General features: G+C 32.7%; 1 long non-coding RNA gene across 1 annotated transcript in view; it reads left to right on the plus strand.

Moving 5' to 3' along the window:
- LOC145256111 (uncharacterized) overlaps positions 1–27,301 on the plus strand; it is a 634,969-nt gene that overhangs the window by 326,246 nt on the left and 281,422 nt on the right. The window contains exon 2 of the long non-coding RNA XR_013863937.1: positions 19,393–19,431. This is a non-coding gene — a long non-coding RNA (uncharacterized LOC145256111). The remainder of the gene's footprint in view (positions 1–19,392; positions 19,432–27,301) is intronic.

Below are 27,301 nucleotides of genomic sequence, written 5' to 3' on the forward strand. Positions count from 1 at the left end.
TACAATATCCTCAGCAGTGATACTTGGGTTTTGGTTGACACATCGAACTATTTTTCGCTCTGCCCTCGTGGACAGTAGCCTTTTTTTCTCCCCCGACCTTCCAAATTCATAACGTGACCTTGTGATTTGAACTTTTTTTACGATAGCTGGAACAGTGGATTTGGGAAAGTTTAGCTTCTTAGAAATCTTATCATAGCCTCCCCTTCCTGAAGTCTTCGCTGTGTTCCTTAACCATAACGAAAATTCTTTGATTTAAATTAATTCAAAGCAAAAGCTGTCTAAAAGTTATCTGAAAAAGAAATATTTTTTAAGTAACATTAAATAAGCATAATAAGGCTACAAAAAGATAACGAAACCATGGCTAACATGAAATTGGTTGTAATTATACTGGTAATAGATGATAATAATAATTATACTGGTAATAGATGATAATAATAATAATAATAATAATTATACTGGTAATAGATGATAATAATAATTATACTGGTAATAGATGATAATAATAATAATTATACTGGTAATAGATGATAATAATAAACCGTGCCAATAATTCTGAACACGGTACTTTAGAAATTTCGTTTGTGTTCAATTGTTTTGAAATCCAATTGTTTCATCGGAAAGAGCAGTTCAAAATACATATGATACTACATAATAACATTCGATTTAAGCAATTTTTATGAGATTTTATTCACAAAATATGATTTTTATTGGACCGTGCCAATAAATATGGTCGATCGATCGATCGATAGATAGATAGATAGACAGATATATAGATAGATAGATAGAGAGATAGATAGATAGATAGATAGATCAAATGTGCACTTATTGTCTCTATAGTGTGCACTTGTTGTGTCTATAGAAACACGACGGTCCGTATCCATGTAATTCTCTATCTGCTTAATCAACTACTGTTCTGACTTCCTTATAACACTTCTGATTATCTGTCACGAACTCCCTGCTTACGTAAATTTCTTATGTCACTCAAAACTGATGTCAAGCAGCGTTAAGAATACCATGCGTTTCTGTTGTATTTCATCCAAGTTTAAAACAGAATGTTATTGCATATCGTTAATCTGAAATGTGCTCGTGTCCAGATTGCATTTTAGAAATTTACAAGCCGTTACAATTAGACTGAAGTAGGATGTATTCCAGTTCGTTCTATACTGTTATTTTGAACCTGAAATCATAAAAATTAGTCAGTCATCTTATAAGAAGTGTAGCAATAACATACTGAATTTTAAATAGTCGACAACAATTGTAAATGGCTGTACAAAAAGTTTAGAAACTTATTGAAAACACTTAATATATATATATATATATATATATATATATTGATAGACAGATAATAGATAATCCTAGATAGTTCGATATGTACATAAATTTGCAGAGAGCTTGCTAGATAGATAGGTGCATAGCGTGATAAATAGCTAGATGGAGATACAACGATAGCTAAGTCGTATATAGATAGATAAATAGAAAGAAAGATAAATAGAAAGAATATAGATGATTAAGGAAATGTTTAAATTTTTTGTATCCAAGTAAAATGTTATAAAGAGATATAACATATTATGTATCGATTTTCAATATTTCAGTATAAATAAATAGAGAGATAGGTAGTTTACTAGATAGATAATAAATAAATCGAGAGATAGATGGATCGATACATAGTGATATATTGGCATACAAGGTGCCTGGTCGTACAATACGCTGAACATATTTGAATTTGAATGAATCCTCTATAGATTATTATATATCACGAGGAATAATTCGCAACAAAAAAAAAATAATAAAATTGGTACTTGTGCATTTAACGAACCAGACGTAATTTGCTCGGCTTTGTCCGACTCATGACGTCAACAGCCGGATAAAACCGAGCGTTGCCGATTAAGCAGACGAGAATTTCGCAATCAATTGGAAGAGTGTCACAACTCAAGAAACGCTTATTTGAAGAGAGTTTTAAAAAAAATGTTTTAAAAGATAACTGACGAAATATTAATGAATATTACAAACATTGCGGACCAGCTCCAGAGGCAGCACTAAACTTTTTCCAGCAACGGAAATTGTTGACAGAAGAAAAAAGTGTTTACATTTTGGCCAGGAGTGTGTACTTGCAAAGAGAACAAGCCTTTCCGACGGTTACGGTTGGAGGTGTAGAAGTGTAACATGTCGTCGATGGACCTCCATTAGGATTGGGACCTTCTTCTCAAAATCACGACTAACCATCGCATGTATAATAAAAATAATATACTTATGGGCGTTCGAGATGGCATCTACAAAAAATCTCCATCGCGAATGTGGGTTACGTTCTCGCCACACAATTGTGGATTGGAAATTTTTCCTGCGTGATATATGCAGGGACTATTTTCTCAGGAATCCCCGGCAGATTGGAGGCCCAAGCTATGCGGTAGAAATCGAGTCCGTTTTTAACCGCAGAAAACACAACGTCGGCAAACTTGTGACACCGGTGGTCTGGGTCTTCGGTGGATACGACCCCGCCAAAAAGGAAGGTTTCTTGATTACTGTACCAAATAGGAACGCCGAAACCCTCCTTCCACTAATAAATAATAAAAAAAGGTCCTTGTTTCTGGCGAAAAAAATGTACAAATAATCCTTGTTTCTGCCCCTACCAATGCTTTTTATTGCCCCTTTTTTAGGCTTTTTCCATTTAACATAAAGAATTTAAAAAAAACATTAACTTTTACGTGTTCAAGACATAGACAATATGTTTTTTACGTTAAAAATTGAAAAAAACAACAAAAAAAAGTTTCCTATTATTTAACAAAAAAAAACCTTGTTTTATATGTATTTATTTTGAAAACAGAAAACAATTTTAAACAATATTAATAAAAAAACATAAATGAACGATAGGTTTCTGCTTTTTACTTATTTAATCTTTTAATGTTTCTACATTTTACAATTTCATTGTACAGTTATTTTGTTGTAGCGTTGTTTTTATTTTATCGCCAACGCTCGGTTTTATCCGGCTGTTGACGTCGCCGGACAAAACCGAGCAAATGCTGAGTTACGTCTGGTTTGTTAAATGCACAAGTATCATAAAATTAAATTAAAATTAAAAACAATAATGAAATGTTGTTCATCAAATGCCTCTGTGTTTTTTTTTCAATATCAAGTAAGCTGATTTTAGGATTGACGATGAATGCCCTGGACAGTCACTTTTGTTTAATGTTTAGTTTTAAACGATGCAAACAAAGAAATGCTTTGCAGCGATTTAAAATGGTAATCTCCTTTTATTGTAAACTCATTAATAGGAATAAAATAAACTAAAACAGTGAGCTATATCCGTTGTTGAACAGGAGGTCATTCGGCGTTTAATCAAATGCACTACTACTGACCTATATCTTCAGATGGCAATAAATCTGTTTTTCTAAGAAAGTTGAGTTTTTATTATCTCCTTTGGCTGATGTAACGTAAACTATTTTCCTGTAAAACTATTCTTTTTTTATCTATGCGAAAGAAATACTCTTTGTAGGATCGGATTTTATTGATTTCCGATACTTATAGGATGAATGTCTGTACAAAATATACCTAAGAACACTACTAGACATGTACATTATATTTATGTGAAATTTGAAAAGGAGGAATGCAACTCACACACAAAGTGATTTTTTTATATCATTATGGCGATAGAGATAGAGATATATAGATAAATGAGAGTCATAGATACGTAGATAGATAATACATACATGAATAGATAGATAAACAACTAGCTAGCTAGATAAATATATATATATATGTATATATATATATATATATATATATATATATATATATATATGAAGATTGATAAACAGATGGATAATTAAATATATACATAGATAAATAGATAGATTGATGGATATATAGATAGACCGATGTGGATGGATAGATAACCACTAATAAACAGGTTGACAGATGAGCTGTCATCTTCACGTTTTATTCATCTTATGAAAACCATGTTTACGCCAATGAAGTTGATGCAAAATAGGGAAAAATGTTAAACGTTGTATTTAAAATAATTCACGGTGAGAAATGCGAAAGATTTGAAAACAAAATTATAAAACCACAAAATAAATACAAATGAAAAAAAACGCTCAAAGTTTTTTAAAAAAAGAAAAAGAAAATGACACATAGTAAAAACAATGGTCGCAGAATTGTAGTAAAGTAGGTTAAGGCTATTTGTTGTTTCGAGCAAATAAATTGACAGAAATCGGTGGGAAGTAAGAAAAAATGTATCGCATCAGTTCTTATACGATAAACAGCCACAAAACAATGCGTCAATTATCCGTATGCATTACTAGCTCTTTCTAGTTTAATATGTTCTTTTCTCATAAGTCCATATCGAATTCGTAAGAGCACATTCCATTGATATACTTGTAAAACAGACACAGAGATGTTATATTACATACTCACCATAATCTCAGATGTGAATAATTTTCTAGCACTGTAAAGAGAGGCAACTTCTATACAGCAGCCTTGGAAATGGTATTAATGTATTGTTTCGATTCATGTTGATTTTTATGCACAAGTGGTTGGACGATGATCTATCAGGTAACATATTATTTGCCATGTCTATCGATAGTTGAAAAGTTTCTTTAAATTACTAAAAGACGAAAAGCTTAGTCTTACCATCCGTTTACGTTTTCATTCCCTTTGAGGTCTTACTCTAGGGTTTCAGACATTTTCTTAGATGTGGGTCTATTCGTTTTCCCCTCTCTGTTATAAGTGCGTAATATCACCAGTAAATATATCCATCTTAGAGACAATTTGATCAAGGAGTTGATTTATGAATATAAAGAATAATAAACGTCCAAGTATCGATCTTGTTGCACGCCCGCATTTATATCATCGAATATATCATATGACCATCGAAAACGACCTGGGTTTTTCTCTTATCTGGGAAGGATTTGATTTTGCTTAGTATTCATTCAGTAATACCACATAATATAATTTTACTGAGACGACGATCGTACCTGATGTTATCAAAGGTCTTAGATATATTTAGTGCTACTCCCTTAGTCTCCTCTTCTTGTTCAGTGCATGATATATACGTTCAGAGATTACAGTTAGAATATTTGCAGTAGAAGTGTCTTGCCTAAATCCATACTGAGTTTAGAAAGAAGATTTGTATGTATGAGTTGGTGGACTAGTGATTAGTTGATTAAGAGCCCATAGCTCTTGGCGAAGGGGGTAGGAGACTAATGATAATTGAGCGTATTGGTTTTTTCGACAGAATTCTTGAAAACTGGAACCACAGAAGCCATTTTTCAGCAGTTAGAATAGCAAGATTCAGTAAACCATAAGGTAAGGTTGAAGAGTTTGGAGAAAACTGGAACAATCTCAGCCGAGTTTTTTTTTTAATATACTGTTTCATGATCAGGGGCACGCTTTTGAAATTTCTAGGGCTATAATTATACCATGAAAATAGGAAATATTGATTTTCAGATAAGCTAGTGTGTTTTTTGTCTGCAAAGAGAAATGTGGGAAAGGGTTGTTTGTTGGGTCTAACGTCGAGTTTGGAGAAAAGCGCCGGGCAAACAGGTTATCCTTCTTGATAGCCTTTGCAAACAAATTCAAGCTCGTTGTATAGCGGGGAAATTTTGGATTGATTGATTGATTGAGTGTTGATTAAAAACCTGCAATGGATTTTAATTAAAATCTGATAAAGATATTAAACATTAGGTTTATTATTATTATGTCTACATTTAAATCTTCGTAAGAGGACTCAAACTTGGTGTAAAACTGTTTGGACTATTCTTCTAGTTTAATAGAACTCTCCATGAGAACTCATCGTTCATACCCTTCAGTTTGACATAAGTTGGAAAAATACATTGACACACTCCCAAGGCTATTGTAAAGAAAGTAGGCTTTCGCTATCGTGCTACAAAATTACCTGCATCTGATAGTATCCTGTACCTCCACAAAGTTATCATTATCCCAAACATGGAGTATTGTTGTCACACCTACCATTATTCTCTGATCTAATAGATCCTGCAGTATCAGCCAAGCTGCAATCCCTATGCCGTAGCCGCAATACTGCATCCCTCTGTCTGATTTACAAAGAGTTTAATGGAATATGCTCTGATAAACTAATAGAACTTTCACTCCTTCAATCCACGTAATCTCAACCAATCTTTCACGATGCGATTTATAGATGCCGGAAAGTTTTCTACTCTAATAGTTTCTTTCCTTCGGATTGCAGACTTTGGAACTCCCTCCTTGTTTCTTGCTACACTGGATATACTGATATGCAGAAGTATGAATGTTATGCTTACGAGTATCTCTCTATCTAACTTCTTACAATCCTCTTTGAGATCTGAGGCCAAATAGATGCCATTAACGACTAAATGGGAACGCGCCTTGTTTCGGGTGAAAGTAGGTAAAAAAAAATCATAATACAGTTGAGTATAGGAAAATCTGTTTGATTTGTTACGTAGATTTAAAATGCAAATATTTTGTTGATGCTTTTTTTCAAGAGATAAACCTACTTTAAATCATATTTCTAAATGTGTGTATGCTTTCTCTCTTTGATGTGAATTTAAACTTGTTTTGTTCATCTCTTATTATTACTACACGGAAAAGAATTTAACATTGCTTTGAAAAATTATTCTTTCCATCATCATAGCTGGAAAGAAATGTGCTATTTTAAAACGTAGAAATTACATGATATATTTTGTATTTGATGTTGCTTTGTTCCTGACTCGTTTAGATTTGTTTGTTATGAAATCTATATCTTCTGTTTTATTTTAAATTTATGCATCCCAGAATAATGCACATTGACAACTAAGACGTTAATCTGGATGCATATCTAAAGTGGAATCATAAGTAGGGAGTTGTGTAGGGATATGTTTGTTAAAAACTTTCAATGCTCATACAGTAAGGAAAATAGAGAAGAGAAGGAAAAATTCAAGGTCTAGCAGATCGAGTAAAGAAGCTAATTGAGTAAAAATCCATCAAGTTCCTAAGGACTTCAACAGTGAAGAGGTGTGATTTAGCTGATTATCGGATTGGTCGGGAATATATACGTCAATGTGAGAATCAGTGCAAGAGAAAAAGGCTGATATTGTTTAGTCATGAACAGACTGTTTCGCTGTAATCAAATTCTTCAGTAAGAATAAAGTAGCGCAATTCTCTAGGGTGAGGTCGAACCTTCAACCATCTAGTTGACATCCGGCAACTATTTCCACAAGGCTACAACAGAAGCGGTCGTAAATGATATGCACGATGTCTATTTATATAAATATTTGCCGTTATTTACAGTGCTCAATCTGTTTGTTTATAAAAAAATAATTTGCGTAGCATTTGGAAGCACAGAAATGGGTTATGCTGTAATCTGCAGACATTTCAAACATTATCTGTGTGGTTAGTTTAGCACAAATCAAAAGTAAAGGTTTGTTTCTTCCGACTTTCGGTTGAAGTATGCTCTATTTGCTTAGTATGTTATGCTTGCGTTTAGTACTTTAAGTGTTTAATTTCCCTTATTGGTTGTGTAAATTGCTTGTGGCCGGGGGTCAAGTCTAAGAATATGGAATCAAGAGTGACTTTGTCGCTGGGTTCGGATTTCCTGACCCGCAGTTATTTTCACTTCCTAAACTAATGATTGCGAACACATGAACTGTCATGTCTGTAAGTATAAAATAATATATATATATATATATATATATTTAAAGTGATGGTTGTGTAGTTCCAACGAGAGAAAAAATGTATATTTAAAAGAGTGTAGCCATCAACAATTGTGGGGTTTTTTTAAAGGTTTTCATCATATTTTTATTTTAAAATATTTTTATAACGCGTTTCGAGCTTAGGGTGTGCTCTCTTCAGATATTTTCGTAAAAAGTTTTTCTTTAAAATGCTATACATGGGGAAAGAAAGTCTTTAATAAATAAAAAAGAACCCTAAAGAAGCCATAAAAACCTTCACCATATGGACTAAAAAACACTCTTTGAAACTAACTTTGACCGGTCACAGTGAAACACTTACAGCTGGAGACAGAATGTCTAAACACTGAACACACGCATCGCACCAGTCACCACTATGAAAAACATATTTAATATCAGCGGAGGCATATCCACAAACTCCCATTTTAAAGAAAAACTTTTTACGAAAATATCTGAAGAGAGCACACCCTAAGCTCGAAACGCGTTATAAAAATATTTTAAAATAAAAATATGATGAAAACCTTTAAAAAAAACCCACAATTGTTGATGGCTACACTCTTTTAAATATATATATATATATATATATATATATATATATATATATATATATATATATATATATAGAGAGAGAGAGAGAGAGAGAGAGAGACAGAGAGAGAGACAGAGGGAGAGAGATAGACAAATAGATATGATTATTTACATAAAATTTTATGCAGATAGCTAAAAATAATATGTGTGTGTATGTGTGTGTATATATATATGTGTGTGTGTGTGTGTGTGTGTGTGTGTGTGTGTGTGTGTGTGTGTGTGTGTGAAGAGCTAACTTTATAAAGAGAAATAGATACATTACCAAAAATACAGTTAAAGTTTATATATCCACAGGGTTCATTATGCAAATATCATTTAGTTATACATCTATATATATATATATATATATATATATATGTGTGTGTGTATGTGCCTGTGTATGCGTGTTTATATATATATATATATATATATATATATATATATATATATGCTACTATATTCTTTTTATATATATGCTAGTATTCTTTATATATATATATATGTATGTATATATATATATATATATATATATATATATATATATATATAGGATTTATACGTAGTTTGCTTGAAGCATTGTGTGGGATAGGTATGTAAAAGAGATTTAGAAGGCTGTCACAATGCGAGGAATGAATTCTAATCGCTGTTGGTAAGAGGAGACGAGAACAAGTGGCGATTTACAAATCAATAAGTACATATATATATATATATATATATATATATATATATATATATATATATATATATATTCAGTTGTATGGTGAAATGTCTTACTTGTAGTCATGCGACGTATTCCATTATTAATTTCGGAAAAATTTTCCCTTTTCAAATGGTGTGCGTAACGGGTCGATTCAAAGCATGCTAGATGAATGGCCGGAAGTTGTGTAGCTATGTGAAGCCTCGGGCCAAATGTGAGTAGGGATTTATGCATTGTATGATTAGGTGATTAACATGTTTATAAATTTGCTATTTTTATTTGTCTTTATTTTTATTTTATTTATTTATTTATTTGTTGTTGTTTTTTTTGTTTATAACTTGTTTTAGCGTGAGCTTTTTTTCTTGTTCTCTGTTATGTTGTCTTTATCATTATTACTATTATTTATTTTTTCTGCTGATATGTGGGTGTCTCTGCTTTTTGGGTCATTTAAGTCACTGCTGGACTGTGTCCGGTCGGCTACTGTAGGGGCGGGCTGTGAAAGCGGAGGGGGTCGGGGTCGGGGTCGGTAGCTGGGTCTTTAGGTTAGTGTTGCTGGGGGTGGGAAGATAGGCGAGTGGAAGGGAAGGGGAATAAGGGTGACATTCCTTGGGAGTTGTTAATTTGTTTATATTCGTTGGTGGTAGAAGATTTTTATATTTATTTATGTTTTTTTATTCTAATTGGTTTGTATTACTTCGGCTAACTTTTAATTTTAGTTGGTTTGTATTAACTTTGGATTTTTGTTGGTTTGTATTACTTCAGTAACCTTTAATTTTAATTTTTTTTTAATTAAATATATACTGCTGTTTTATTTATTAAGTTTCTTTAGTATATTATTGTTATTTTATTTATTTATTTATTTATTTATTTATTTTGTATTATTTATATGGGAGGAGGTTGTGGTAATGTCCTGTTTGGAATGTGAGGCGGGCTGTGACCTGTGTGCAGTGGTGTATCTTTTCTAATGGGTTATGGTTGTAATGGTAAGTGTTAGGTGGGAGCCGTACGTAGAGTTATATATTTTAGTTTTAGTTGGTTTGTATTACTTCAGTAACTTTTAATATTAATTAATTATTATTATTATTACTTATTTTTACTTTTTTTTAAATATATACTGCTGTTTTATTTATTAAGTTTCTTATAGTATGTTATTGCTATTTTATTTATTTATTTATTATTAATATTATTATTATTATTATTATTCTTTTTTTTTCATATTATTTATATGGGAGAAGGTTGTGGTAATGTCCTGTTTGGAATGTGGGGTGGGCTGTGAGCTGTGTGCAGTGGTATATCTGTTCTAATGGGTTATGGTTGTAGTGGTTACCCACCCAACAGTTACCACTACACAGTCCAGCAGCGACTTAAGTTACTCAAAAAAGCAGAGACACCCACACATCAGCAGAAAAAAATAAATAAATAAATAAATAATAGTAATAATGATAAAGACAACATAACAGAGAATAAGAAAAAAAGCTCACGCTAAAACAAGTTATAAACCAAAAAAAAAAACAAATAAATAAATAAATAAATAAAATAAAAATAAAGACAAATAAAAATAGCAAATTTATAAACATGTTAATCACCTAATCATACCATACATAAACCCCCTACTCACATTTGGCCCGAGGCCTCATATAGCTACATAACTTCCGGCCATTCATCCAGCATGCTTTGAATCGACCTGTTACGCACACCATTTGAAAAGGGAAAATTTTTCCGAAATTAATAATGGAATACGTCGCATGACTACAAGTAAGACATTTTACCATACAACTGAATAAATATATATATAAAAAAATAAAAAAAATAAAAATAAATATATATATATATATGTACTTATTGATTTGTAAATCGCCACTTGTTCTCGTCTCCTCTTACCAACAGCGACTAGAATTCATTCCTCGCATTGTGACAGCCTTCTAAATCTCTTTTACATATATATATATATATATATATATATATATATATATATATATATATATATATATACCCAAAACCTCTGGTCTTGATGGAGGGAAGACTAAAACTTGATACTATGGTTTCAAATCCTCTGAAATAACAGCAAGGGGAGACTTGATTTCAAATATTTCTTATGTGTTATATTTCCCCTCCTTTTGAAATAGGATACGATTATGAATATCTCCAGTATCAAATAATCCTTATACACTGTGAAATTTACCTTATATATAAAAACGGAGGGAGATATAACATATGAGAAATATTTGGAATCAAGTCTCCTCTTGCTGTTGTTTCAGATAATTTAAAACCATAACAGCAAGTCTCCTCTCTATAAAGACCAGAGATTTGGGGGAAATATCAAATATTTTGTAATTTATATGTAAAAGCTGGAAAGCAAATGACTGATTAAAACATTGGTAAAGGTACAGTATCTGTTCATCCACAAAAAAACCCTTTAAAATTATCACTTTAACAGGTTTTTTAGGCTGCTGAAACGAAAATAACGTTTAAAATTTCAGAGAAGTTTCCAAGATGAAAAATTATAGTTTTAAAATGTTGATATCATTTTTCTATAATAATTTAACTTAAAATGGGCACACAATCTTTATAGTCACCTTTTTGAGGGTGGGGGCGGCGTCTGTTATGTTTTTAGCAGTAGTGTTTATTTGGTAATTGTCGCCTGGTAGACTATCACAAAACCTACTTTTAAAATCTTGTTTCTATATTTTTTCGGATATGCTGAAAACGAATATAGCATTTAAATTTTGCGCAAATAAGTATTTTTCCGAGTAAGCTTTTGAACTTTATGTTGATCGCTTTTCAAGAGAGGGATTTACAGAGATTACACATTATTTGTCATACCAGCCAGGCTAAGACAGTACAACAATACCATCAAGAAACTACACGATTTTTTTTTCAGAAATTACGGCCTATCCATTGAAGTTGACCCAAATAAGATAACATCGAATTTCTTTAATATTTCCCTGAATTTAAATTCTGAATCTTAGTCCTCTTACCATAAACCTAATTTAAATCTATTTTATGCGCATAAGCAATCGAATTATCCAAAACCTATAATTAATGCAATAAGGCCAGTCATCTATAAAAGGATCTCAAATCTATCAAATGATGAAAAAGGTTTTTACGAATGTTTAAAGTTTTAAACATTATACTATAAAAAAATCAAGATATACGATAATATAGAATACAACAAAAAAGACCTTATGGTTAAAAGTTATAATGAGTAATTACCTATAATATGATTCTAAAAAAGCGTAATAATAATATAATACCATCTATTCCAAGCAAAAACAATCCAATCCACAAAGATGCAAAAACTAATAGAAATTCTAACCTCAAACTAAGAAAAATAGGACGACTAAGACGCAAGAAATTGATATGGTTCAATCCCCCTTTTAGCATGAACGTAAAAGCCAATATACATAAAGCATTTTTCAAAATAGTAAAAAAAATCCTTGAAATACCTGCATAAGTATAGTATATTATTAAACAAAAACTCCATAAAATATCATACTAAACTATGTCGGATTTAGCGCAAACAATTATCTCTCAATAACATGAAAGTAAAAAAACTCAGACCTCTCCCCAAAATAAGACCTGTATAAATAACGTCAACTGCAAAAGCAGAGTACTGTCTATTAATATTAATTTCTTTTTATTTCGGACTACTAGTCTCATGTTTATTAGTTGTTGTTTTTCATCTTTTATTGGTTTGTTTATTCACAACGTTTCGGCCAACTAATTCCTCTGGCCTTCGTGGTAACCGCGACGGATAGGAACTTCGAATCTCCTAACTGCATTCTCAGCCATCACTGCCATCCGTAGTTGTTATCGTCTCACCACATTTTGGCCAATTAACCTCTTGCACGCTTTGGGTGGGATTGAAACCACTATCTTCAGACAATGTTCATCTGGAACTGTAGAGATTCAACGTCTTTATCAACTAATTTAGCTGATTAGAATATTAATTTTGAACGATTGGATTTTACTTTATAAAGACGAACGTATTTCTATGCGCTCTTATTATGGACACTACACCAGCCAAAAATGAGGCAGAAATAAATCTAAAATTTTCGCTTCCCGAAATATTATCCCTATTACCTTAGATGCTATATTTAAATGAATTGAAATTAAACTTAAATGGGGATTTCTTCAATAAATTTGAAATCTAATAACATCATCCCTATTCTAATCAAAGATTACTATTAAATTCGGGTACTATCATATCCTTCTTTTGCTTCAACCCAAAATTTCTTACTCTATGCCTCTTAAAAATAGTTAATTTTAAATATATTTTTTATATGCGCTGAATAGCAAATCAGATTTAATATTTTGCTAATGACTTTCCTCTTAAAAGATGAGCCTAAATGAAAAATCAATGGATTAAATAAATTACTTTGAATATTGTATTCTTTGTTCAAATAATACATTTTTGTGTCTGAAAATTTAATTTATTTGAATGCAATTTAAATATATAAAAAACAATAAATTTTAAATTTGATCTATCTAGAATATTAAACAATTTTTATTTGGCTGAGACTGTTTTATATAAAAATATTACCTCCTAAAAATACTTTATAAAAAAATTTCAATAATTGTGATCTATTCTGTGTAGCTTGTGATCTAATTCATCTCATTATTCTGATATATATATATATATATATATATATATATAACTACTTAATTTAATCACATAAAAGTAATATACGAAAGTATAGATTTATGCGTAAACTTTTAGTATTTACTTCAAAAGTGCTCGATACTTAGGTAGAGCTAGTTAGTAAGTTACAGCCATATACATTTTATAACTTACTATATATATATATATATATATATATATATATAATGGTTGCATCCATAGGTTACCTAGATATAAATCCAATGAAACGCCAGTGCTCGATACGTAGGTAGAGCTAGTTAGTAAGTTATAGCCATATACATTTTATAACTTACTATATATATATATATATATATATATATATATATATATATATATATATATATAATGGTTGCATCCATAGGTTACCTAGATATAAATCCAATGAAACGCCAGTGATTATAGGAGTGCGTAATGCACGACAAATGTGATGAGCCCATATATTCATTCAACTAATTGTTAATTTGACTACATGGACAAATATCTTATAAAACAAAAAAGAAAGAAAGAAAGGATTAAAAAACTATAAACGAATGAACGGATAATAAGGCGAGAAATAGAATAAAAAACAATATATAAATGAATAAATAAAAACTTGTAAATAGGAAAATGAAGTCGCCACCAGAAAGGAAAAAACGTATCCTAACATATAGATATATATGGACGATAAAAGAATATAATATTATTTCAGATCAAAGCGAAATCTTAGGCCAATAAATAACCTCCAATACATCTCTGCTGCGACGGCTTAACCATACGTAATCGTACTTCCCCTTCATTCCTCACTCTTACTCCCTTCCTTTACTAATCTTTCCTCCAAAAAGCCCTACTACTTACATTCACAAAATATCCAGTTTCTTCCATAACGTTAACCACTTTCAAATATCTTATAAAACCAATGCAAATTTGACTGCCGTTTCAATATCGATTCTTTTTGGGTACGATGAGGTGTTATATTTGAATTGGGATTTCATTAAAACATGTATGCACACATGTAACAAATACTGTATGTATAATAAAAATTATATATATATATATTGACATGTCTATATTCGTAGCCACATTGAATATTGAAATGCTCAGATGAGCGCGTTTTTTGAAGATTATAATTATATACTATGGTTAGAATTTTATTAGAATTGCTAAAAAAAGAACGTATATTTTAAAACCAATAAATTATACCCAAATTTTCTACATTTGTATAAATAGTGTCCTCGCAGGTTGCTTCAGTCTTGCTACTTTCGGATGAGTATTGCTTGATTTTATCATGCTTGGTTGTCGCTTCTATGGTTTTGCTAGACAGCACACACACACACACAAACACACACACACACACACACATATATATATATATATATATATATATATATATATATATATATATGTAGTTAATGTACACAGAATATTCCGCGTTTCAGCTTGATGAATTATAGCGTGGATGAAACGCAGAATATTCTGTGTAGCTTAATTGCCATATATATCTTATAACTTATAACTTACTACTTAGCTCTACCTACGTATTGAGCACTGATGAAGTAAATACTTAAGTTTACGCATAAATTTATACTTTCGTATATTAATTTGTGATTAAATGAAGTAGTCATATATATATATATATATATATATATATATATATATATATATATATATATACTTGTATATAATATACTGAGTTCGTGTAATCCAGTAAATTTTCATATACCAATAAGTTTTAAGCCAAAAAGAGTTGACTTAAAGAGTAAGCTACAAAATAATCATATTTCATGATTCAGCATTAATATACCGTGAGAGCAACATCAAGACTTCAAAAAAGGTGTTGATGGCAACAAAAAGTGTATTTCATTTTACGTTACTATTGTTTCCATGTCCAGTCGAACAATTTCAAACATATCGTATGAAAATTTTTCAATAACCAGCATTTCTTCAGACTTTATGAAAAAAAAACACTTTTGACAATAGAGCATTTTTGAAGAGAAAGAAAGAAAAAGGAAAAATACCCTTAACAGAAATTAGATTTCGCTGTTTCTTTATTTCCCATAATTAAGTTTTTATGAAAATATTTTTTTTAATTTTTATTTCTATATTTATAATATGGCCGTAACAACCTTGCATTAACGAACCTGAGATAGAAACCAATAGGTATGGCGTTAACGATAGCAGAGGGATGGGTACAAGAATCAGAATTAAAAATAAAAACAAAAAGAGGAATACAACTGCATTAGGTAATTGAGTAATGGAACTTAATAGAAATAATGAAGATTTTGAATTAAAATGGTCAGTAGTGGTCAGGGGAAGGAAGTACAGTCCCGCGAAATCAAAAGGTGCAATCTATGTTTATTGGAAGCCTTCTACATAGTGAATTCTAAAGAGGACATTTTGAATAAAAGACTAGATGCCATACAGGAATGTGTTCACAGAGATAGATTTCTGCTATCACGCCTTAAATGTAACTGAAGTATAACTTTTTACAATAAGGCTCATCGGATGCTAGAATTAAATTTTAATGTAGAGGTAAATAGTTAAATGTTATAATCTAAATGAAGGATCCAAATCTAACATGCGAATATAGTTTCTATTATTCTAAACCGGGTAAGAAATATAAATAAAGTATATAGCTCATCTAAGAATGGAATGTTTTCCATAACGGTGAGTATTTTTTGTATTCAGTTGTAGCAGTATTGATGGTGAAATAAGTGATACCTTCTTCAAATCAATAAAATAACTTACCAATAAACTGGCAATTATTATTAAAAAATTAAATTAGCAATTTGAGGACTGGAAATTAATATAATTGATTTTGTTATCGACACCTTAAGTTTATAGAATTCATGCTGGTTTATTCATTTACCTACTTTAATCCTTGTTCTAAATGTTTTTACCCATAACTGTAGGGTGTAGACATCTTCTCATCGGTGTGAAACACATTTGTAGCTGTTGAGTGCTTTTGCTGTCAGAATAATAATAATTAGAGGATATATGCTATTTTATTTAGATACCCAAGAATACAACACACGAATTAAAACTCTGGCTTTGAATATATGAGCAGCATAAATGATTAATAACAGAGGTGGGTTTTTGAAAATTTTCAAACGATATAATGTTTGAAATTGTCGACTGGACATGGAAACAATTGTAACGTAAAATGAAATACACTTTTGTTGCCATCAACAACTTTTTTAAAGTCTTGATTTTGCTTACACAGTATATATATATATATATATATATATATATATATATATATATATATATAGTTCTTGTCAAAATTATGGGACACCTATAAAAAACATAGATAATAGTTTAAACCTACGCATTTGTACGTTTAGTATTGTACAATGAACAGTTGAAAGCAAATACAAAATATTTCATAGTAGACTGTTATATTTATTTTCGTTAAAGCATTTTTCAAGGGTTTTACCTGAGTTCCATACTAAATTCCTTCCAACAATCTGAAATGGTTCATTTTCATACTGAAAGTTGTTTCTTATTTTTCAGGTAATATATGATTACTGCTAGTGCTATGATAGCATATTTAATCGAACATACCACCAAAGAAGCTTTTCATAGATTAAAAGAAACACATTGTTGCTTAATCTAGTGAAGGATGTGCACAAGTTGAAATTACCAGGAAGATGGAATATTCAAGGAAGGGAGTTTAAAAACGATTAAAAGTTACAAGGAAACAAAGTATTTCAAAAACAGAAAATAACATCTCTTGAAGATAGGAAAAAGTTCTTCATGGCCTGCTATTGAACTTAGGGGAGGATGCAAACAAAAACATTTCTGCTCAAACAGTGAGAAAAGTGTTATTAGAAGTTGGGTTAAAAGGATGCAAATCAAGGAAGATGCCCTACTTGTCTCAGGCCAACAAGAAACACGACTCGAATTTGCAAAAAAACAAAACATGAAAATTGACGACCTGATGATTGGACCAAAATTGTTTGGTCTGACTAAAGTAACTTTGAAGGAAATTAACGGTTTATATTTCTTAAACTTTGAAACAACAATTGAAATTTTTATGTGAATACACATTCATAGCATCTATTAAAAATTGTAGCAAATTCTCATTGTTTTAATCAGAGTTTTGGCACCTCTGGAGCGGTTTATTTTCACCATGAGGAAGGAGAGGCATTTGCTCCTGATTGCATGGTTCCAACTGTTAAATTTAGAGGAAGGGTAGTGATTTGGTGCTACATGCCTTCCTCAGGCACTGGACTGTTGTACATATGTGAGGGCAGAATGAGATCCACAATTTATACTAACATGCTGGACCAAGTTTACCAAAGTTTTTTTTTACTAAAATGTTTAATAATAACATGCTAAATGATGTAATTTTCCAACAAGAAAATGCCCCATGCCATACGTCAACGGTTTCAATTGGTTGGTTTGAAAAAAAAGGAATTACAGTAGTGAAGTGGACTCCTCAATCCCCAGACCTAGATTCCATTGAAACTTTGTTTTCCCATCTAGGAAAAAGAGTGAGAATGCACAAATATTCATTAAAAAAAATTAGAGGCCAAATTTCATGAATCGTGGCACAAAATAGATCCTACCATTTGCAGCAATTTAGCCAATTATATGCAAAAATCAATAAAAGCTTTTATAAAGGCAAAATGAGGACATGCTAAATATTGATTGTTTTTAAAATTGATTTATTAATGTTTACTTCACTTTAACCTTGAAATATAAGTTTGAATAATAATTTCGATTTTTCATTAGTGCTCCATAATTTTTACCATGGCTCTATATATATATATATATATATATATATATATATGTATATATATATATATATATATATATATATATATAATATTAATTATATAGACAAATATTACAAGTATTTGAAAACCAGCTGCCTTTAGTGGCACATAATCTTTATTGTGTCGCCGAATGAGTGACTTTTGCGGTTTTAGTAAACCAATTGCCCAAAACATTAGCATGTTCAGTGTAGTGACTATATAATATTTGTCTATATAAATAAAAATATTATATATTGCTTTTTGTTTTATTGAGCACTCTTAATAATCTCATTTTAATTCATTTATTTCTTGAATACCTTTAACTTGGTATATATATATATATATATATATATATATATATATATATATTAAGGGAATTAGAACAACAGTCCAAAGTGCGCGGTTTATTTAAATATATTAGTAAATGCATTAATACAATTAAAAGAAAACAGTGTTCGTTGTAATGGAGATATATAATAAGCTCGATAGGCATAGATATCCTACAGCTATTTTAATATAGAGTAAAATGATTCATAATTTATAATTGAAAATCGGTTTAAACAGGAAGAACAAACCAAATCAATAAATTGTACGATCGTTTCGGAAACGATGTTTTTATCGAGATAGACAATAGGTCTTGAACAATAATTTTATCATTTGATTTTATAAAAAAAAGTCTCCTCATCATCAAAAAGAGTGGGTGGGGGTTTAAAGACACCAAAAATAAAACTAGCGTTTTAGTAAGTAAGACAGTTATATCATTTATTCGCCGGCCTTTAAAGCCCGTAAGTATCTTAGGCAATCTATTCATTGGCAGGTTATGAAATTAACAAACTTTGTTTTATAAAGTCAAATGATAAAAGTATTGTTCAAGACATATTGTCCCTCAATAAAAACATCGTTTCCGAAACGATCGTACAATTTATTGATTTTGTTTGTTCTTTCTTTTGAAACCCATTTTTAATTATAAATTATGAATCATTTTACTCAATATATATATATATATGTATATATATATATTGAGGTATCATATATGATAAGAAATTTTCTTATGCAAATCATTAAAGTTTCTTCTGTCATTTTATTTTACTGCAGCATATTGTGAAGGAGTTTGTTTGAAGAATACTTTTTAAGGTAAGACATGTTCGGTAATTAATGTGAATTGTGCAATTTCCCATTCGTAAATAATTTTTATTATTAAGTCACTTATCTATTAAACTGATTTTCATATTTTGTATATTATCGCCTCTTCGGTTGCTGCGTCTTTTTTTCTTTTTTCTTTCTTGTCAACGTTTTTATTCTTCTTGTCTATGTGTTCCTGTTTTCTTTTTTTTCTTTTCGTTTTTGTTGCTATATATATTAGCATTTTTAACTTCCTTTGTCCTTTGTATCCTTTATTTACTTTATTTTTTCGTTGTTATTATTGCTGTTCGGTCTTTCATTATTATTTAATCACTAGAAGTAGTCACACAAGCCATCATCAAACTTGTGTTGTTCTATGGATTTAGAGTGACAACAAGTCTCCACAGATTTTCAGTACTCTCCACTTCATTTGATAGCATTTGCAAAAGAATTTGCGTTTTCGCAACAGCCGCTTACCATTGATTTCTCGTTGGCAGTTTGGAATTTGGGTGTCAATAAGCCTTCCAAGGTCCTAGGGGATGGCTAGTGCTTTCTCTCCTCGGTTTTTCTATCTTTCTTGACCCTTCTCACATATTTGCTGTGGTGTCAGTGTATGGTGACACACAGAAAGAAAAACAAAAGAAAAGGTGGCATCTTACAATTAAATTGTTTCAGTTTTCATGATTTCATGTGATGTTAATTTGTGTTTTACATCTGTAGCAGTTTTTTTTCTGTGTGTCCAGTTTGTGTCTGTAATTCATGTATTAGTCTCGACATTCAAGAGTTTTCCTTAATATTTCTGCTGTTTTCATTATTGTTATGTGTTGTTCCTTCTAAGCAGTTCATCTGATTCCAATCTCTCCCATTCATTTTTTAAAGTTTTTTTTCGGTATTGTTTCTAGTGCTCCTACTATTAGTGGTGTTATATTAACTTTCTTAATCTTCTAGATCTCTTTCAGCTCTCAGGCTGACTCCCTGTGGTTACTTCGTATCTCTGTCTCCTTGATCTTCAATCTGTGGTCTGCTGAAACGGCAAAATCCACCATCTTGCAAGATGTTTCCTTATTGTTGACTATTATGATATATGGTCTTCTTGCTTGGATGAGTTTATCCGTTTGTATATCCATGACCCATAGAATCCTGTGGTTTTAGTTTTACAATATGCCTGCCGATTTTCGCTTGTACAATTTGTCTGGGTGTTCAAGACCATTGTCTGCATAAGTTATATTGCATTTGATCGTGCGTGTTATTATATCCAATTTTGGCTAGTTTGGTGCATTCACTTATTATGCGATTTATTGTTTCGTTTCTTTGTCCACAGAATCTACATTTGCTGTTTTCCTGGGCTTTGTTGATCCTTACTTTGATGTAGTTGGTTCTTATCGCGTTATCTTGTACGGCTGTTATTAGGGATCCAGTTTCTCTATTTATACTTCCTTTTTTGTAGCCATTTCCAAGTGTTTTCGTTAGTCTCATCTTTTGTAATCTTTATGAATCGTCTGTGTAGCTGTTTCTTTTCCCATTTTTTTTATTGAAAATGTGTTGCTCTCCTTCCTTTCTGATACACTCTCTGTTCCTCTGTGAGTAGTCCGCATTTTTGAAGGAATGATAAATTTGTTCCTTTAGTTGCGGTGTTAGTATTTTCCACATTGTAGGTAAACATGTTATTTGCCGGTGGTTACTGGAAATGTCTCCTTTTTCTGTGTCTTTTTGCACCAGTGTCGTTCGTAATTTAGCTACCTATTCTGGTATGTATGTTTCATAAATAAATCTTTTCAGGTTCTGAATTAGTCTTTCATGTAGTATGTGAATTTTTTAAACCAGTAGCGTGTATTCTATCACGGCCTGGTGCTCACCAGCATTTTCGAATGGATTGTTTTGAGTGTTTTTTACTGATTCTCTATTCCGTCCCTTCTTTGAATTGCTGTGATCCTTTTTTATGTTTTTTCAGCTAATCGGCATTTCTATCATGATTCCGTCGCTCTTCTAATATCTGGCTCCACTATCGTTTTCTTTCTGCTTAGTTGATATCGTTTTGGCAAGCCGCATCAATAATTTGGCATGTATTGGTCTTTTTATTCACAACCATAATATCCAGTTTTCTGTGAGATCTCTCGGTCACACTGAATCATGAAATCCCAGAGAATCTTAACGTCATTTTTCACTACTGTTTCTGGATGAATTTAAGACCATTTGTCAGTCACTTTGATTCCAAACTTTTGGAAAAAAACTCCAATGCATATTTAATACTTTGTCATGTCGACATTTGTACTCTTTTTGAGCAAGTGTAGAACACGCACTAAGAATGTGCGAGACTGTTTCAAGAGTTAAACCACACATTCTTCACTTATCAGAACTGTCTGTCGCAGCAAAAGGGGGGAGAAAGCTAAGTAATTTGTGTTAAGCGATATACACGCGAGAAATTCTTTTCAAAGTTGAACGAATCAGTTCTTTCGACTTCTGTCTTCTTGCAAACGTCGCACTCTTCAACATCAAGTTCTTTTAAACCGTCGACCGATCCCCCCCCCCAAAAAAAAGAAACGACCCGCAATCTTTGTTTCAGCTTGACTTTTTATAGCCGTCGAGCAGTTGTCGCGGTAATGCGAGTATCGCGCACAACTCATATTTTGTGCGCTTTTGCGCATGCTTGTCACACTCCTCCCTGATCTCGAGATCACACATATGACAATGCTGGGAAGGCCGTTTCATCCGAGTACTTCGCCTTAATGGCACAGATTAAGAAACTTCCTCAGTGGTTCCTTCGTTTGCCGGATCATTAAACTCGTCCTGCCTTGGATCCTCATTATCTTCTTAAGAGCTTCCATGATCATCTTCTTCGTTCGTACAGCAGTGGGTCTTCGTCATCTGATGAATTAAGTTCATCATTGATTATAACGTCATGTCGGCATGCTGGGCGTACATCTTTTATGTGGCGTGGTGTTCCATCAACTGATATTGAGTGTTGACTATTTTTGTCACTGTTCCTGTACCGAACTGTGTTGTGCATCTTCCCCGCGGATTCTTCACCCAAGCCGCATCCCCTTCCTTGTACAGATTAGCCACTGCGATCTCGGGCAGCCTCACTTCATAGATACCTTTGATACGGATCCTAAAATTGTATAGCATATTCGAAGGTGCTGCCATGGCTGTCTTGTCATCTTTAGCCGTGACATTGTACCAGTACACTGCCTCCAAGATCGTGTTTTATAGTGCGATGGGATCGATCGATTATACCGTTTCCGGGGGGTACGTTGGCACACCGAAATCGAATGTGCACACCCCACATTTGTGTAAAATCAGCAATTGTCTTTCCACAAAACGCTGCACCATTATCTGTGAGCAATTCGGTCGGCGGCTCCCTTTCGCAGAATATACTCTGCAACTCCTTAATGACGTTAGCCGAATACTGTCGGTACAGCTGCCTCCAAATGGCAAAACGGCTGGGACCACAATTTATCAATGTCAAGTACACATGAGTACCGAAATGGGTTATATCCATAGCAACCCTACTCCAAGTGTCCGTGACGTTAAGCCTACCTGGCTTCCAATGCACCGGAGCTGGATCTCTGTATTGGCATTCTTTACAATACCCAACCAAAGATCGCACTGTAGTTTCAGTTATTGTTGGATTGACCAACTTTACAAAGAACTATGTCCTTTTCACACCGGGATGTTCACTGGACTGATGAATTGTCTGTATCTGAAGCGTCGTGTTCGTGTTCTGCGGCCACACAAGTTCTCTGGGTTCTGTTGCTTTACGGATCTCATCTATCCACCGCTGTGATACTCGGGTAAATTGGTCAGCTCTGTTATCGTGAGACTTGACGAGCCTCACGCCGATTGTTAGTTCATTTTCCGAGACCAAATATCGAAGCGTGGAGAGGCGACGCCAGATTAACATTTCCGAGGCTTCTTTGGTGTGTACTCTCGTCTGTCCAGACAAGATGTCAGTTATCCACCGATAAACACAGGCAGAGTCAGTTTGCAAATGTATAGTTTTAGCTTTCCACTGTAATACAAGGTTGACGCCTCGCTGCACAGCATCAAGCTCAGCTAAATTTATGTGTTTGTCTTCATGCACTGCGCAGAGCCAGCTTTCGTCCTCCGCATAAGAACCGTTGCTTTCCACAACCACGCCTGTAGCAATAGAACTGGCATATGCTTTCATTCACAAAAATGTCATCAATATATAAGGACGTAGCCTCATTTATATTCTTATCCTGACTGAGGACGGTATTAACAATGGCCCGCATTATTAGAGGGGCAATGTTCAGCCCGAATTCGAAGCGGGTAAGACAATATCGCTGTCCCTTAATTTTACTGTGTGATTTGTCAACATGTACTTGCAATTAGGCTCGGCGTAGGTCCAGCACTCAACGTTTGGTCCCTGTTGTCGCCATTCCCTCAATTTTTGTAAGCAAACATCCGCGTTGGCAGAATGCACATCCACGTACTCATTTAGCTCCCGATAATCCATAACGGGACGCACTTTTTGTTTATTTATTATTGCACAACAGCCATGAGAGGAATTAGACCTTGGGAGGGCAAGTTCGTCCTCGTGATATGGCAGTAAACAACCATTATCAATCCACATCTGCATTCCCGATCGTATACATCACATCACCAATCGGTGTTGGCGCTGGATACTCTGCAAGTCTATTTCTCAATGTAAGTGGAGGTTGGTCGCCATCCCACTTCCACGATATAGTCCACTTCTGAGTATCTTAGTCATATTTGACAGAGAAGTCAGGCTCGGTAATAGTGATAGCAGCAAAATTGGCCTTGCTAAAATGTGGAAAGGTCACCTCTCCTGCGCTAGACACAGCTACACTTCCCAGTCGCTTCATTGCGTCCAGTCCAAGCAATAAATCAAATCCCAGTAAGTATCCATCCACAACTAGGACTTCTATGCTTATGTTCCGTGTTGCATCAAGGTCAAACTGCACCATTCCTACTACACAGCAGCTTAGTGTGCTTCAATCTGCTGTGAACAGTGGAGTAACTATCCATTCCTTGCAACATGACTTGCGGACCAATGACTGCGTGCATCCGGTATCCACCAGTAGTCCATTGATGAGAATCGTAACAATTGGCAAGGCGCCATTTACACCAGTTTGGGGGATGAGATTGGTGCTCACATCTCACCCCCTTGCTCGTTTCTCGGACAAAATCGAGCAATGTACCTTCGCCGCCGACATTGATAACACGTGATTGGATTTCGAGGTCTGACCCCGACATCTCCTCCTGTTGCACTATCCAACAGACAATTGCTTGCCCTAGGATTCAGTCCATTAAACTTGTAACTGTTTTTGTTGTTGTAATTATTCGTAAACTTTTCTTTCTTTCGTCTTCTTTGCCGTCTTACGTTTTCTCTCATAGTTTTTCCTTTTTTCTTTTCTTTTTTACCCCTCATTCTTTTACGCGGTTCTCCTCCTATTCATCGTATCCTCGGCTTATTTTTTACTCTTCCCCTTCTTTTTCCTCTTTCCGTTTTCTTCTTCTTCTTCTTCTTCTTCTTCTTCATATTAATTTACTTGTCCGGTGTCAGAAAATACCATCATCATCGCAAACATGAATTAATTAATAAGAAACAAATTACCTTCCCGTTTAGTCGCTCTTTATGAAGTAAAAATCTTTAATACCATTTCCTTCGAAGATTCTCCAAACAAAAAAGACATGGCTGCCTGTTTTCAGTTTCGAATCGGCTATTTTATTTATTATATTTTTTTAAAAGAAGAGATTGTCAATTTTTTAATAGATTTTTTTTTAATTCAAAAAATGTGCAAATGAATTGACTTCTGTTTGTTATGATTTATATTAATTTCTATTGTTCAGAAAGCAATGTGAATTTTTATTGTAAAAATGTAAATTTTTAAAATGTATTCTTTTTTGCTTTAAAAGGCAAAAAAAAAAGAATTTACTAAAAGTATTGTTGTAAATTCGTCGTTATTTTATTTTATTTTTATTTATATTATTTGTAATGTTTGTAGAACCTTTTCAACTACCGTGGAATTTCCACTGGATCTGCTAGTTAATATTAGTAGTATTATTATTGTTGTTGTTGCACCTCCATGTGACGATTATGTACTGCGTCTCTGCGCATGTTCCCCATTTTCATGGAAAATGAATCCGGCACAAGCGATCATTCTCAAAATTTCCAATTGACCGATTTTATTATCAATTGTTAGAAAGCCGCGAAATGACTGCGTATGACAATGAAATCATTCTATCAAAAACATTCTTATTTTTCTGTGTACTATCAATCATGACATGGGTTCTTCATAATTGTCTGACCTATGCATTGCTTCCATTGGTCAAGATCGTTTGATTTATTTGTGTTGTTGTATTCACAATTTCGCTATTTTAATAGCTCGACTTCATAAGACTTACGTCCAAGAAGTGCAGGCTTGTTGAAGTCTTTTACTGCTGACTGTTTTCCTCCTCCGTATAGCCTTGGGTTTTTTTTTAATCTTATTCGCCTCAGATAAAACACAGTGCAACTCCAGGGACACTCTAGGGATTCTAGCGACAGAGCGTCTTTTTACATGATATTTAAATGTCTAAATGTCCATACAGCCAGGGAAGCAGGAGTCCAAGAGAATTCGAAAATCTAGCAGTTCGAAAGAAAAACAATTAGAGTAAAATGGTTATAAGCATCTTTATATCTTGACACTGCAGAGAGGGATTTATCTATTTGTCGGATTATGTGGCGTTATTTACGTCGAAGGTACAGAAGTGTTATTAAAGTACTCGTAAAACAGGCACAGGAATCCAACATTGCTGTGATAGGACAGGGTTTGGAGTTTGGCCGATAGTGCTGAGCTTATTAGATTGGAGAGTATTCTTTGGACCCTGCAGAGAGACAAAGACTAGTAATAGATGCAGTAGTCATAATATGGTAAAGATACTCCAATTTTTGGCGAATAGTGGCTTTATAAAGATATAAAGGTATGTGTAATTTTCTTACAGAGAGCCAACCTTTTTGGCAGCAACCTTAGCAATGTCTTCAATGTATTTGCTCTAATCCATGTTGCCTGTGAATGTTAAGGCGAAGAGTTTGAACGAAGAGTAGAACTAAAATCAATACACATATCCTATCGTTGTTATAACCATTATTCTGTTCTGTTAGAAATAAATATATTCGTTCAACGTAATTTAAAAAGTAAATAGAATTATAAAATATCAATCTCTACTATTATATAAAAGCCACTTTGTGTGCAAGTGTGTATGAGTTCCTTCATCATATATTCCGAAGCGGCTGAGCCTATCTTTTATAAATTTCACACAAAGCTAATTCATATATCTGGCAGTGTTCTTATATAAGTTTTGTACAGAAATTGACCCGAAAAGTATAGGAAATCGACAAAACAAAAACAATCTTAAACATAGTTTTTCTCTCTTATAGATAAAAAGAAGAATTTGTACAGGAAATAGTTTACGTTACACCGGCTAAGGGAGATAATAAAATTTCAGCAAATCATTCCTTCTTAAAAAATAAAAACAGATAAATTATAATCGAGAGGTGTAGTTTAGTGGTAGAGCATTCGACTCCAGATGACTCTCTGCTCAAACCGGGGTTGACCTTACCATTTTATTTTATTTTATTTTCTTATTAATGAGTTCAATTTAAGATAAAATTAGAGGTAATATTTAAAATCGCTGAAAATTATTTTTCCATTTGCATATATTAAAACTAAACATTAACCTGAAGTGACTTTTTTCAGTGTATTCAGCGTCAACTCTAAATATCAACTTACATGATATTGTAAAGAAACACGGACAGAATTCGATGTACGACATTATCATTATTTATTTTTTTAATTATTTTTATTTATTAGTGAATTAGTCCACCGGGAAAATTATTCTTCCTAATATTAATAAT

Source organism: Euprymna scolopes, chromosome 32 (assembly GCF_053919585.1).
Source record: "Euprymna scolopes isolate OS-2025 chromosome 32, ASM5391958v1, whole genome shotgun sequence".
NCBI classification, from domain to species: domain Eukaryota; kingdom Metazoa; phylum Mollusca; class Cephalopoda; order Sepiida; family Sepiolidae; genus Euprymna; species Euprymna scolopes.